This window comes from Triticum dicoccoides, chromosome 4B (assembly GCF_002162155.2).
Source record: "Triticum dicoccoides isolate Atlit2015 ecotype Zavitan chromosome 4B, WEW_v2.0, whole genome shotgun sequence".
Lineage (NCBI taxonomy): Eukaryota > Viridiplantae > Streptophyta > Magnoliopsida > Poales > Poaceae > Triticum > Triticum dicoccoides.
The window spans coordinates 250,359,255-250,372,083 of NC_041387.1; positions in this window are offsets into that span (position 1 = coordinate 250,359,255).

The following is a 12,829-nucleotide window of genomic DNA, read 5'->3' on the forward strand; positions in this document are numbered from 1 at the left end:
CTCCACTCAATGATTCTTGTCCTCTACCAGCATCACATTCAACTTGCTGCTTTGCTCTGTGACTCAAGGACAAAACCCATTTGTAACAAATATCCAGAAGAACCCTTCTTGGAAATTGATATCAAAGGGGGAGAGAGAGATCACATCAAAGCTTAATCATATCCATAGGGGGAGAGAATACTCAAAAGGAGAGAAGTCACATGTCTTCAAGAGGGGAAAGACATGTTCATATTTATTTGTTTGCATTAGCTCTATTTATCTTTGAGCTCTGATTTTTTGTTCCCTATCTTCTCCAGTATCCCATGCTAGATTCAGGGGGAGCAAGACATCTAAGGGAAGGAAATCCTTAAATTCATTGCACATCTTTACCTTTGGGGACATGTCTATGTTCAATGTGGTACTTAGTACTCACTCTCTACATGTCATCCCAGTCTTGGTACTCTTGTGGTTTCTTTTGTTTGCTCTGGCCAGTAGGTGTATCTGTGTTATCTAACCTTGTTTACGCAGGTTCATTCCATCCTAAGCCAACTCAAGACCACATGGTAAGTATATGCATCACAGTCATGTGTATAAGGATTTCTTGTTGATGTAAATACTGTTTGCAAGAAGGACTCATGAGCATGAAGGTACATTTCCCATATTCACATCATTTGCTCTGATGCATATAGCCAAGATACATGTAACACATTGCTTACTCTGTCATGCTTATGCATGATTGCATGTACCACATGCTCCTATATTCCATATTTACATGATTGCATGCATGTAGGGGGAGCCTATGCATGTTACATGTCTTTCCAAAGCTTTACTTGTTAACCTCTATATCTTTATCAAAATCTTTGATGTATGTTGTCATCAATTACCAAAAAGGGGGAGATTGAAAGCACAAGTGTTCCCTGGGTGATTTTGGTAATTAATGTCAACATATCTCTTGTTGGACTAACACTTTTACCTAGTATGTTTTAGATAAGTTCAACAATGAAGTGGCATGGACTAGAGGATGTGGAACCCCTTCCAGATGCTAAGGACAAAGGATTGGCTCAAGCTCAAAGCACAAGACTCTACATTTTCTATTTTAGTGATCCAAGATCACATTGAGTCTATAGGAAAAGCCAATACTATCAAGAGGGGATGAGGTGTTGCTTAATGGCTTGCTTGCTCAAAGTGCTTAGTGATATGCTCCAAAGCCCTCAACTACCTTCTCACATCCACATATGACCTAAACCAAAAGTCAAACTCGGCCCCACCGATTCTTTCTATCCGGCGCCACCGAGTTCAAATATCATAGCCACTGCCACAAACCCTAGGCAAATCGGTCTCACTGATAGGGATCTCGGTTTCACCGAGATGGGATTGTAATCTCTCTGTATGTATCTATTACCAAAATTGGTCTCACCAAGTTTGTGTAATCGGTCCTACCGAGATTACAATGCAAACTCTCTGTTCCTCTTCATAACATTTCGGTCCAATCGAGATGAGCGAATCGGTCCCACCGAGTTTGCCTGACCAACTCTCTGGTTATCTTATTACCAAAATCGGTCCCACCGAGTTTGTGTAATCGGTCTCACCGAGATTACATTATGCCCTAACCCTAACCATATCGGTCCTACCGAGTTGCATGTCGGTCCCACCGATGATCCTAACGGTCACATTATTTGCTTAATCGGTCCGACTGAGTTTGACGATTTGGTCCCACCGAGATTGGTAAGTTGTGTGTAACGGTTAGATTTTGTGTGGAGGCTATATATACCCCTCCACCCACTCTTCATTCGTGGAGAGAGCCATCAGAACATGCCTACACTTCCAACATACATTTTCTGAGAGAGAACCACCTACTCATGTGTTGAGACCAAGATATTCCATTCCTACCATATGAATCTTGATCTCTAGCCTTCCCCAAGTTTCTTTCCACTCAAATCTTCTTTCCACCAAATCCAAATCCTGTGAGAGAGAGTTGAGTGTTGAGGAGACTATCATTTGAAGCACAAGAGCAAGGAGTTCATCATCAACACACCATTTGTTACTTCTTGGAGAGTGGTGTCTCCTAGATTGTCTAGGTGTCACTTGGGAGCCTCCGTCAAGATTGTGGAGTTGAACCAAGGAGTTTGTAAGGGCAAGGAGATTGCCTACTTCGTGAAGATCTACCCTAGTGAGGCAAGTCCTTCGTGGGCGACGACCATGGTGGGATAGACAAGGTTGCTTCTTCGTGGACCCTTCGTGGGTGGAGCCCTCCGTGGACTCACGCAGCCGTTACCCTTCGTGGGTTGAAGTCTCCATCAATGTGGATGTATGATAGTAGCACCTATCGGAACCACGACAAAAACATCCGTGTCTCCAATTGCGTTTGCACACTCCAATCCCATCCCTTTACATTCTTGGAAGTTGCATGCTTTACTTTCCGCTGCTCATACACTCTTTGCATGCTTGCTTGATATGTATTGTGATTGTTAAACTTGTGCTAAAACTCCACTTCAACCTAAAGAAATTAAAAACTGCATCTTTTCTCACTTAGTGTCTAATCACCCCCCCCCTCTAGACACCTCTCCTCGATCCTTTCAAAATTTGAACCAAAATTTTTGATGTTCAAACTCATCACACATGGGTTAAACTATGTGAATCATTTGTGATGTTCACATTATTGTGCAATTGCAGGAACCATTCTAATATTAGGTTTTTAACAATTTGGTCTTGCACATGTAGGTCCTGCAATCAGAGGTTTTGACCCACTGTTCGACCCTTTTTGCATATGGGGAAATGAGTTGTCCATGAATAGTCAAGTCAAGAAACTTAGACAGATTGTTAGGATAAAGAAATTAGCGACAAAAAACAACAGGATCTTTGTCTGCACAATGAAGAAGACATCAGTTCACTACAGGATGGTACTAACTATTATACCTTGCCTTTTTTATTCCTTTGCCCCATTTCCAATATACAGAAGATATTTGTGCACATCCTTGTTTTCAGGCCTTTCCAAAGCAGTTCACTAATGATTACCTCTCAAACCACCTGTATGGTTAGGAGGCGAAGAAGGTATTCATACAACACCCACGGCTCAATATTGAAGTGTTCCTAAAGAGGACGATGGATGGACGATCAATCATCCACACAGGCACTGGCCTAAAGTTGCAAAGACCTTCAACATCGTTGAAGGCTCAATATTCGCCTTCCGCTTCAACAATTTTCTAGATGAGATTCATCTGTCTATGTATTGTCTATGATGCTAATTTCGAAAGGTTATAGATGTTGCATGTGAAATTTGGTGCCGGTGCAGTTGTGTAATGGGGTAGCTGAGTGCTGAAGCTATATGATGGTGTACTCTGATGTATTTCAATTATGAAATCCTGCTTCCTTAAGATGGAAATGAAATATATTGTGTGCTTAATATGAAATGTCAATGACATTAATAAAATGGATTTTTAATAATAGGACAATTAGCCTGCTAATGGCCAATTAGCCTGCTAATAGGGTTTTCCTATAGCAAATGGTTATTGAGAAAACACTATGGTCGATGACCTCGGGCAAGGCACACAGTTTCTCGGAATAAACCGTGTTGCATCAATGAACAATAACACACGACATCCTCTTGAAAACTGTTTGCGTTAGGCCACCTTGCGCAAACGTTTACCACATAAAAAGTGTATGTGATGGACAGCCTTTGCCACATAGTTTCTTCTACACACCGTGTGTGATGCATTCAATAATGCAAACGATAAAATTGTTAATATTGTGTGCAATGGCAACGCTATAACAAACAATTTAATGGGGGAAATTGTGTGTGATGTACCTGTGAACGGACACGTTTTCCTTGGAGTGACTGTGTGGGATGTATATACGAACGGAAACGTACTTCTTGGATTAACTATGTGGGATGTACATACTAACTGAAACATATTCCTTGGATTGACTGTGTGGAATGTACATACGAATGGAAATGTTTAGCCGGGACTGACTGTGTGGGATGTACTTATAACCAGAAACGATTTGGCTTGTATAATTGTATTTTTTTAGCACAACTGTACGCATAACCGTATTTGATCGCTCGCCTGTCACACACGACCTCATTTTGCCGAGCATGTGTGCCAGGAGGGCCTATCCCCGACGGTTTCTGGGTCGTGTGGGAAGGACTCCCCCCCCCCCATTGCAGTCACTCACTTGGCGACGGTTTGAAATGTCGTCGCGGAAGGAGGTTAAAAACCATATGTGTAGCACCTCGTTGTACTACTTCCAAGCCGTCAACGCACACAACCGGGAACAAGAAGAGGCCATCCGACGAGAGTGATAAGAAGAAGCTGCACACCTCGAGGAATGCCAAGAAATGAGGAATCGTGTAAGAATCCCACGTCATCAACGTCAAGCTATTTAAGCAGAGAACATGCAATAAGCAGTCGAAGACCCTCAACCAAGTCAAGAGTGAAATCATAATTGACCCACACGCATTGAAGGACAACACTAGGGCAAGCTCAAGTTCACCGTGCTTAAGTTCTCCGGAAGCAATGATCTCGAAGACTACCTTTCATGGGCATTGAAGGTCGACAAGATCATTTGTCTACATAACTATGAAGAAGAAAATAAGATTGCCATGGCATCGCTTGAGTTCCAAGACTATGTCCTCATTTGGTGGGAGCAAGTCATTAAGCGACGACAAGCAAAATGTGACCCACCAATCACAACATGGAAGCAAATGAAGGATGTCATGTGAGCGCGCTTTGTACCCACGTACTATAGCTGTGACCTATTTGAGAAAGTGCAACTATTCAAGCAAGGCACCAAGTCCATTGAAGAGTATTACAAGGAAATTAAGATCGCCATGATCCGAGCCAATGCCACAGAAGATGAGGAGCAAACTATGGCATGATTCTTGAATGGACTCAACCATCCTATCAAGAAGATTGCAGATTTCCAACCGTATTCGAACCTCCTCGAGCTAGTGCACGAAGCTACCAAGGCGGAGTGACAAGTTCAAGATGATTACAAGTATGTCAAGTACTTTTCCAAGACCTACGGTTCATACACTCAAGCTTCAACGACTACGACGCCTTCTACCTCGATGAAACCTACACCAAGCAATGGCGACAAATCAAGTTACAAGAAAATTTCGACATCTTCAAGTTGTCCTCCTACTACAAGCAACCTAAAGCAAAGAGCTTCATCATCAACAACTCCAACAAGTGCTTCACATGTCAAGGCCGAGGCCACAAGAGATTTGAGTGCCCCACTCGGCGTACCATGATAGCCAATGACGACGAAACCTATGACTCCATGAGTGAGGAAGAAATGGAAGCACTTGAGCACGTGGCAATGCACCAGCAAGTGAATGAAGATGAAGACAATCAAGTCTTTTGTGACAATGATTTGAGCCCCGCTCTTGTTATCTCCAAGGTCTTGACACTTCAACACTAACAAGAAGAAGACCAACGTTTCCACATCTTCCACACCAAAGCAGGCATCAATGGACGTTCCGTGAAGGTCATCATCGATGGAGGAAGTTGTCACAGTTTGGCAAGTAAAGAGCTACGTTCCAAGCTACAATTGGTCGAGATGAAGCATCCTCGTCCCTACAAGGTCCAATGTCTTAGAGACTCCAGCACCACTCAAGTGGAGCACACCGTTCAAGTCTCCTTCAAGATTGGCGCATATGAAGACACACTGGAGTGTGATGTGGTTCCCATGTTCGTTTTCCACCTCCTACTTGGATGACCTTGGCAATTTGACCGTGGCATCATCCATAACGGGCGAACCAATCACTATAGTTTCAAGATGAAGGGAAAGGAGTACGTGCTATGACCCATGTCACCAAGTCAAGTGATCGCCAACAAGCAAGCATCCACCCATCATGGAGAGAATACTGAGGGAGTGAACCACCAAAAAGAGAGTGAGCACCACAAGCCAAAATCAAGTGCCTCCACGATGAGCGACAAGAAAAACTTAGTGCTCTTAGCCACCAAAATAGGTATTAGAGATGTGTGCGAGCACCCATCGAGTATTCTACACTATGTCCTAGTGTGCAAAGATGAAACAGCAAGAACTAGCAACTCTCACCATCTACCTCTAGGCTTGTCTAATCTATTGCAGGAGTTCGCGGACGTGTTTATCGATGAGCTACCTCATTCGCTATAGGCATCCCATTGCACGCCTTGACGATATGCTAGATGTGCTTAGCGGAGCCACGATTTTCTCGAAAATTGATCTCAAAAGTGGCTATTACCAAATTTGCATTCAAGAGGGTGATGAATGGAAAACCGCTTTCAAAACCAAATTTGGCTTTTATGAGTGGTTAGTTATGCCTATCGGCTTATCCGAAGCACCTAGCACTTTCATGTGTGTGATGCATTATGTTCTTCGCAAATACATTGGCATATTTGTTGTGGTCTACTTTGATGATATACTTGTGTTTAGCGAATCTCTAGAAGATCATGTCACCCATCTTAGAGCCATTTTGCAAACTCTTAGAAATGAATGACTTTATGCTAGTATGGAGAAATGCACGTTTGGTGTTGAGAAGCTTGTTTTCTTGGGTTTTGTTGTGTCTTCTAAGGGTGTTCATGTAGATGAAGCCAAAATTGATGCTATTAAAACTTGGCCACAACCAACCAACTTGTAACAAGTGCATAACTTCCTTGGTCTGGCAGGTTTCAAACATATATTCGTTAAGGACTTTAGCACTGTTGCATCACCATTGCACGCATTGAGTAAGAAGAATGGATCATTTGTTTGGGGACCATCCCAAGATACCGCATTTCATGAGCTTAAGAATTTGCTTACACATGCTCCATTGCTAGCATTACCCAATTTTGATAAAACTTTCGAAGTGCATTGTGAGGCTAGCGGTAATGGAATAGGAGTTGTGTTGATGCAAGAAAAGTGCCCAATCGCATACTTTAGTGAGAAACTTTCTGGAGTGCAACTTTAACTACCCCATTTATGACAAGGAGCTATATGCTTTAGTGAGAGTATTGCATGCGTGAAAGAATTATCTTCGTCCTCGTGAATTTTTCATCCATACGGATCATGAGACGCTTAAATACCTTAAAGTTCAAACCAAATTGAATAAGCGACCTGCCAAATGGAGTGAGTTTATTGAGTCATTTCCTTATGTTATCAAGTATATCAAAGATAAGCAAAATGTTGTGGTGGACGCTCTCTCGCGCAAGTGCATGCTTGTAACTCAACTTGAATTGAATGTCATAGGATTTGAGCACATTAAAGACTTGTATGCGCATGATATTTCATTTGCCATTCCTTATGCAAATGTCTAACACATAACACTTGGGAGCGATATTATATCAAGGATGATTACATAATGAGAGCTAACAAGCTTTGTATTCCCGAGTCTTCTCTTCATTTGTTACTTTTGCAAGAGGCTCGCGGTGGAGGACTTATGGGTCACTTTGGATGCGACAAGACATTCGCTACGCTCTTCAAGAACTAATTTTGGCCCAAGATGTTTCTCATGTCTCCCATTACACCAACTAATACTCTACATGTCGCAAAGATAAGTCTAAAGCTCAACCAGATGGTCTCTATATGCCACTTCCTATTCCATATCACCCACGGGAAGATATTAGTAAGGACTTTGTGCTTGGTTTGCCTAGAACTCAAAATGGAAAAGATTCGGTATTTGTTGTTGTGGACCGTTTCTCTAAGATGGCACACTTTGTTCCATGCAACAAGATAGACGATGCTTCACATGTTGCAAATCTCTTTTGAGGGAAATCTTGCGTTTACATGGAGTGCCCAAGACTATTGTGTCGGACCGTGATGTCAAGTTCCTTGGCTACTTTTGGAAGACCATATGTGCCAACCTCGGAATCAAGCTACTCTTCTCCTCGGCATACCATCCACAAACTGATGGCCAAACGAGTTCACCAACCGGACGTTATCAACTCTCCTCCGCATGTTGATCAAGAAGAACATCAAGGAGTGGGAGGAATGCTTACCCATCGCCGAGTACGCCTACAACTGAGCAATACACTCTACTACCAGCAAGTCTACCTTCAGGGTCGTCTATGGTTCAATCCGTTGTCCCCATTGGACATTCTACTGCTACCTCTACAAGAGCGCATCCACATGGACGCGAGTGCACGAGCGAGCTATCTCTAGAAGGTGCATGAAGATACAAGACAAGAAATCGAGTGCCAAGTACACTGACTTGCGACCAAGCTCAACATCAACAAGCAACCCATGATATTCAACATTGGAGATCTTGTGTGGCTACACCTTCGCAAGGACCACTTCCCCAACGAACGAAGGTCCAAGCTACTACCTCGAGCCAATGGACCCTTCAAGGTGATCGCACACTACAACAACAATGCATACAAGATCGACATACCACACAACAAGTACAATGTGTGTGATATCTTCAATGTCAAGGATCTCTCTCCCTACCATGGTGATGAGGTTTTCGATCCGAGGTCGGATCTTTCTCAAGGGGGGGGGGGAGATGATGCGGAGCATCCTATGGTCATCCCCATGGACCTACCTATGTCTCCCCAAGTGCCAAGTGGACCGATCTCACGAGCACGTGCAAGAACTCTCGAGACTGAGGTGACATATCTCCTTAGTGATATTCTGTATGACCCACGTGAGACATGGCTACTACCTAAAGCCAGAATGCTATGCATGCTTAGGTACCAAGAAGACCATCTCGGAGATGCTTGTGGTGATAGAAAATTCACAAGTACACGGATGGAGGAGCTCGATAAGAGGAACCAGAGAAAGTCCACATGACCCAGACATCCGGCCCCTGGTGGCTTCATCACCAGTGGCAGCTCAGCCGCAAGCCAGCTCCAGGCCCCGGACATCCGACAGCCGCCCCGAAATCCGGCCCCTTGGCTACAGAACACACCAGGAACTGGACCCCCTGCCTGCCCGGACATCCGGCCCGGTGCAAAGGCCCGGACATGTAGCCCGACACAAAGGCCTAGACATCTGGCCCGACACCCGGACACCCAGCCCCTCCTGTCTACGCATAGTAAACGTGCCACCGGCCCATGTACCCATCCATTCGCCCCAACTTGTACTAAAACTATAAATAGACCTCTCCCCTCTCCATCTAGGGTTAGCAATGTGATAGCTCATTTGAGAGAGAGCTTTTCTCATCCACTTACTCCATACTCCTTTGGAGACCGAGACCTCCTAAAGGAGAAGATCCCCCAAGTGGATTCAAGACCTCCTCACGGAGAAGATCCCCCTAGTGTATTCAAGACATATTTCCTCATGGATCAGGGCGAACTAGTTACCGTATATCCTCCCTTGTTGACTTTGGATCTTGTGTTCCCCCTTGTATATGTGTATTTAGCACATATGTGATTGGATCTCGTTGATTTGAGTATTTTCCTCTCTTGTGTTCATCGTATTCTTCTGGAATTACCCTCCAAATCATGAAAGATCGGCAGTTAGAGTTACACCCTACATCAGTTCTTCATAGATGGCACAATCAATAGTAGCGGGCAACGGGAATCATTATCGCATCTTTCTAGTCCGGTTCCACACGATGGGGACTCATCCAAGCTGAAGCGGCGTAAATCAGGATAACCTGTCCCAGCATGCCGTTCATCCAGCGATGTGCACTGAAGACACAACCATGCCTCATGAACGAAAGGCCTTCGGTGTCGTGCACGGAAGGTGGCATCTATTTCATAATGGGGTAGTTGTCCCCAATGAAAAGCGAATACTCTCCAAGAGTGTTCCTCGGCTCCCACATAGCATCACAGGGGTCAAACTTGGAGCCGTTCATCCGGTACACGTGGCATCTCAGATCTGGACACATGGTAACGTACATGGTCCAGGTCCATGCATGATAATGTTGTGCTCATATGGTGCTCTGTAACATTGTGCAGCAAGTAGTACTACTATAATACTAGGATAGAGGAAGTACAATAACCGACTTATTATATATCGCCACTTTTGGCTACATGGATAATGAGCAGATGAGCTAGCTCGTCGCTAATTAATATAGTCAAGAAAAGAAAAGAACTAACAAGTACTACTACTCTAACACACAACAATGAGAGAATGGAATACGTGGGTAGATGGTGATTGTCCGATCGTGGTAGATCGTGTCACCTTGTTGCACATCAATGGTACCATGGGTAACGACTTCTATGATAGTTGATCCCAATTTGCCAAAGTCGGCTACGAGGTTCCAAGTTAGACCGAATCGCTGATGCAAATGCACATCCAAGATCTACAATCTAATTTTGATCGGAGGATGCTTGGTCCCTGCAAAATAATGGAGTACAGTTAGGGATGCAAATGATGGTTAGTGCATTCCGTTTGTTATCTCCCGTACCGTAGGATGGCACCCAGATGAAACAAGTCTCCTGGCTTGTCACCACATAGATGCGACCTACATGGCACACGGTGTCTTCGAACTTGTACGGGTACAAATCTGCAGCGGCCAACATGTGTCAACCTCTGCCGTTAGGGCCATTTGTATTGGCGGCAATCCTTATGTCTAACACCGCGATGAGACAGTAATCATCGTAGCTACGGTGCTTTGTCGGCGGGTCTACAATAGCTATCTTCTTTAATCTCATGGCGGCATCATCATACGTATTCAAGCCCAGCCAGTCCGAAAGACCGGTCCCAATGTTAGAGAAGGGGTCTAGGGGAACGACCGCACTGTTATGGATATTGTGCAAAATGATGGTGGTATCCGGCAATAGGTATGCAAGCCAATCTCCATTGGCACCAAACCAAACCAATATATGCGATGGTGGGCTGTGGAGAAATTATGGGATGGAAAAACTAAGTACTATATTTAGAATATACATTACATGATCAAACTCCATGACTGACATGCTCATCAGACAAAATCCGACTACCTCTCAACGTCGGCAACTCTAGCGGAGTCAATGTGCACCCACTGCCACGTTGTGGTGGATTATTCAATGGATTGTCCCATTGAATAACCTTCTCCTCGAGGACGCATAGAAGACCAACAAACATGGCCTTCTCCCAAGCATGTTTACGCATCATCTTAACTAGTACAAATGCCCGTGTGTTGCAATGGGCGATAAATTAATAGAACCTGCTCCGCGTGTTTCTGCAATATTTCTTATACCCAATTTTGACAAATGTTTGTAACTCTAGCAAATATGCCCGTGCATTGCTATGGGTTGATTTATAGAATTTCACTATTGAAAATCAGTTTTCTCTTAACGACATATAGTTGCATAGATAACAATAGTCATCAGATCAATTTAGTATCACCGCCAGCACACCATACAATTTTCAATTCATCAGACGCCACCTCCCCTCTACCTAATACATATTTTGATTTTTTTGACCCATTCCGTAGGCGCATGATGGATGAGGGACATATTTTCTTATGTGTTCAAGCATAGTACAGTAGCAGGAACATGCATTTCCTGCTCAAATATATCTAACTACTGAAATCTGAACCAAATAGGAGACAATTTTATGTTCAAGCATGAATTGTACAGTGACAAAATAAATAAGGTGAGAGCACACATATGTTTCTTCCATCAGGTCAGCAAGCCTTTCAGTGATGCTCCAATACAATGTCATCACAAGTAAGAGGGGAGAAAACACAAAGTAAATTACCAAGCCACAACAACTATTTAAGCCACTCCCACCCACTTGGTCATTTCTTCGAACAAATTCGGTGTGAACATTGTCATCCTCTTGAGCAGAAGATAGTAGTAAATGGGCAAGCAAGCAAGTGTGCGTGCAGGCGCAGCTTCCATTCCTGATGAGTACATTACCTGCTTCGCGTTGCAGTTCCCCGTCATTACCTTAGCTTGTGATTAATAATTGGTTATTGCTGCTAGATGTTGCTACCAACTGCCATAGTTGAAAGCGGATCAAGAAATGCACACAAAATTCAGTCTCTTATAAGGCAACAAATCCGGAGATTGTACACAGAATTGTATCAAAGATAAACTAAAAAAATTATCACATAATTACTGCACAAATAGTGGGAACTTACTGTACCTTTTGATGTATAATGTTGTAGATTTATTTTGTGTTCAAAGTAATTTCTTCAGAGTTGGCTAACCTAAGATCCATATATGGAAAATTAGTGGAAATACCTATCTTGGCCCTCTTAGGCAAAGCAATTGTGATAATATCTCAAGTTTTAGTAGAAAACAAGAAAAACACTGTTAACTGGTAGGTTTCAGTACTCTGTTACTCTGAAGTCTAGACTCTCAAGCACTGAAATCAGCAGGCATACAACCGTACAACAAAAACAAACAATGGGTGATGCTTCTCAAAGTGATCAAACACGATCTATTGCAACAATTTCACAGTAGATTGAAATTAAATGATCATGTACATATATTACATGTTACACATTAGCTCAACCAGACAATTACTCTAGGGGCACTATACATTTTCTGACAAAATTGAACTGGGAATAATTTTCTCATGTCAGGATGCAGGTTGTAAGGTCCATAAAGCGTAAAACAATGACCCCATTACACCATCAATTACATCAGACACCCTAACAATTCGATGGCTACAGCTAGCTAAGCTAATCTCAGCTTGAAAGGATTACCTAGCTGCTAGCTGGTATGTAAGGCCCATAAATCATGGACAATCATCTCATGGTTTTACAAAAGGAAAATATAAAATTAAGATCTTGGTGGACAAAATTTGAAATTATGACTTGGTGAATATTATATGGTTCAACACCATTTATGTCTTATGATCCTTATGCACATTAGTTAGACCTTTTTAGTAACAAGGCAAAAAAGTATAAAGACACATGATTTATTGGTGAGTAAATGTCATAAAAAATAACTTGCAATCGATTTCTAGATGTTAAACCCAGGAAACACAAGAGGTAATTCATTGACCGTCA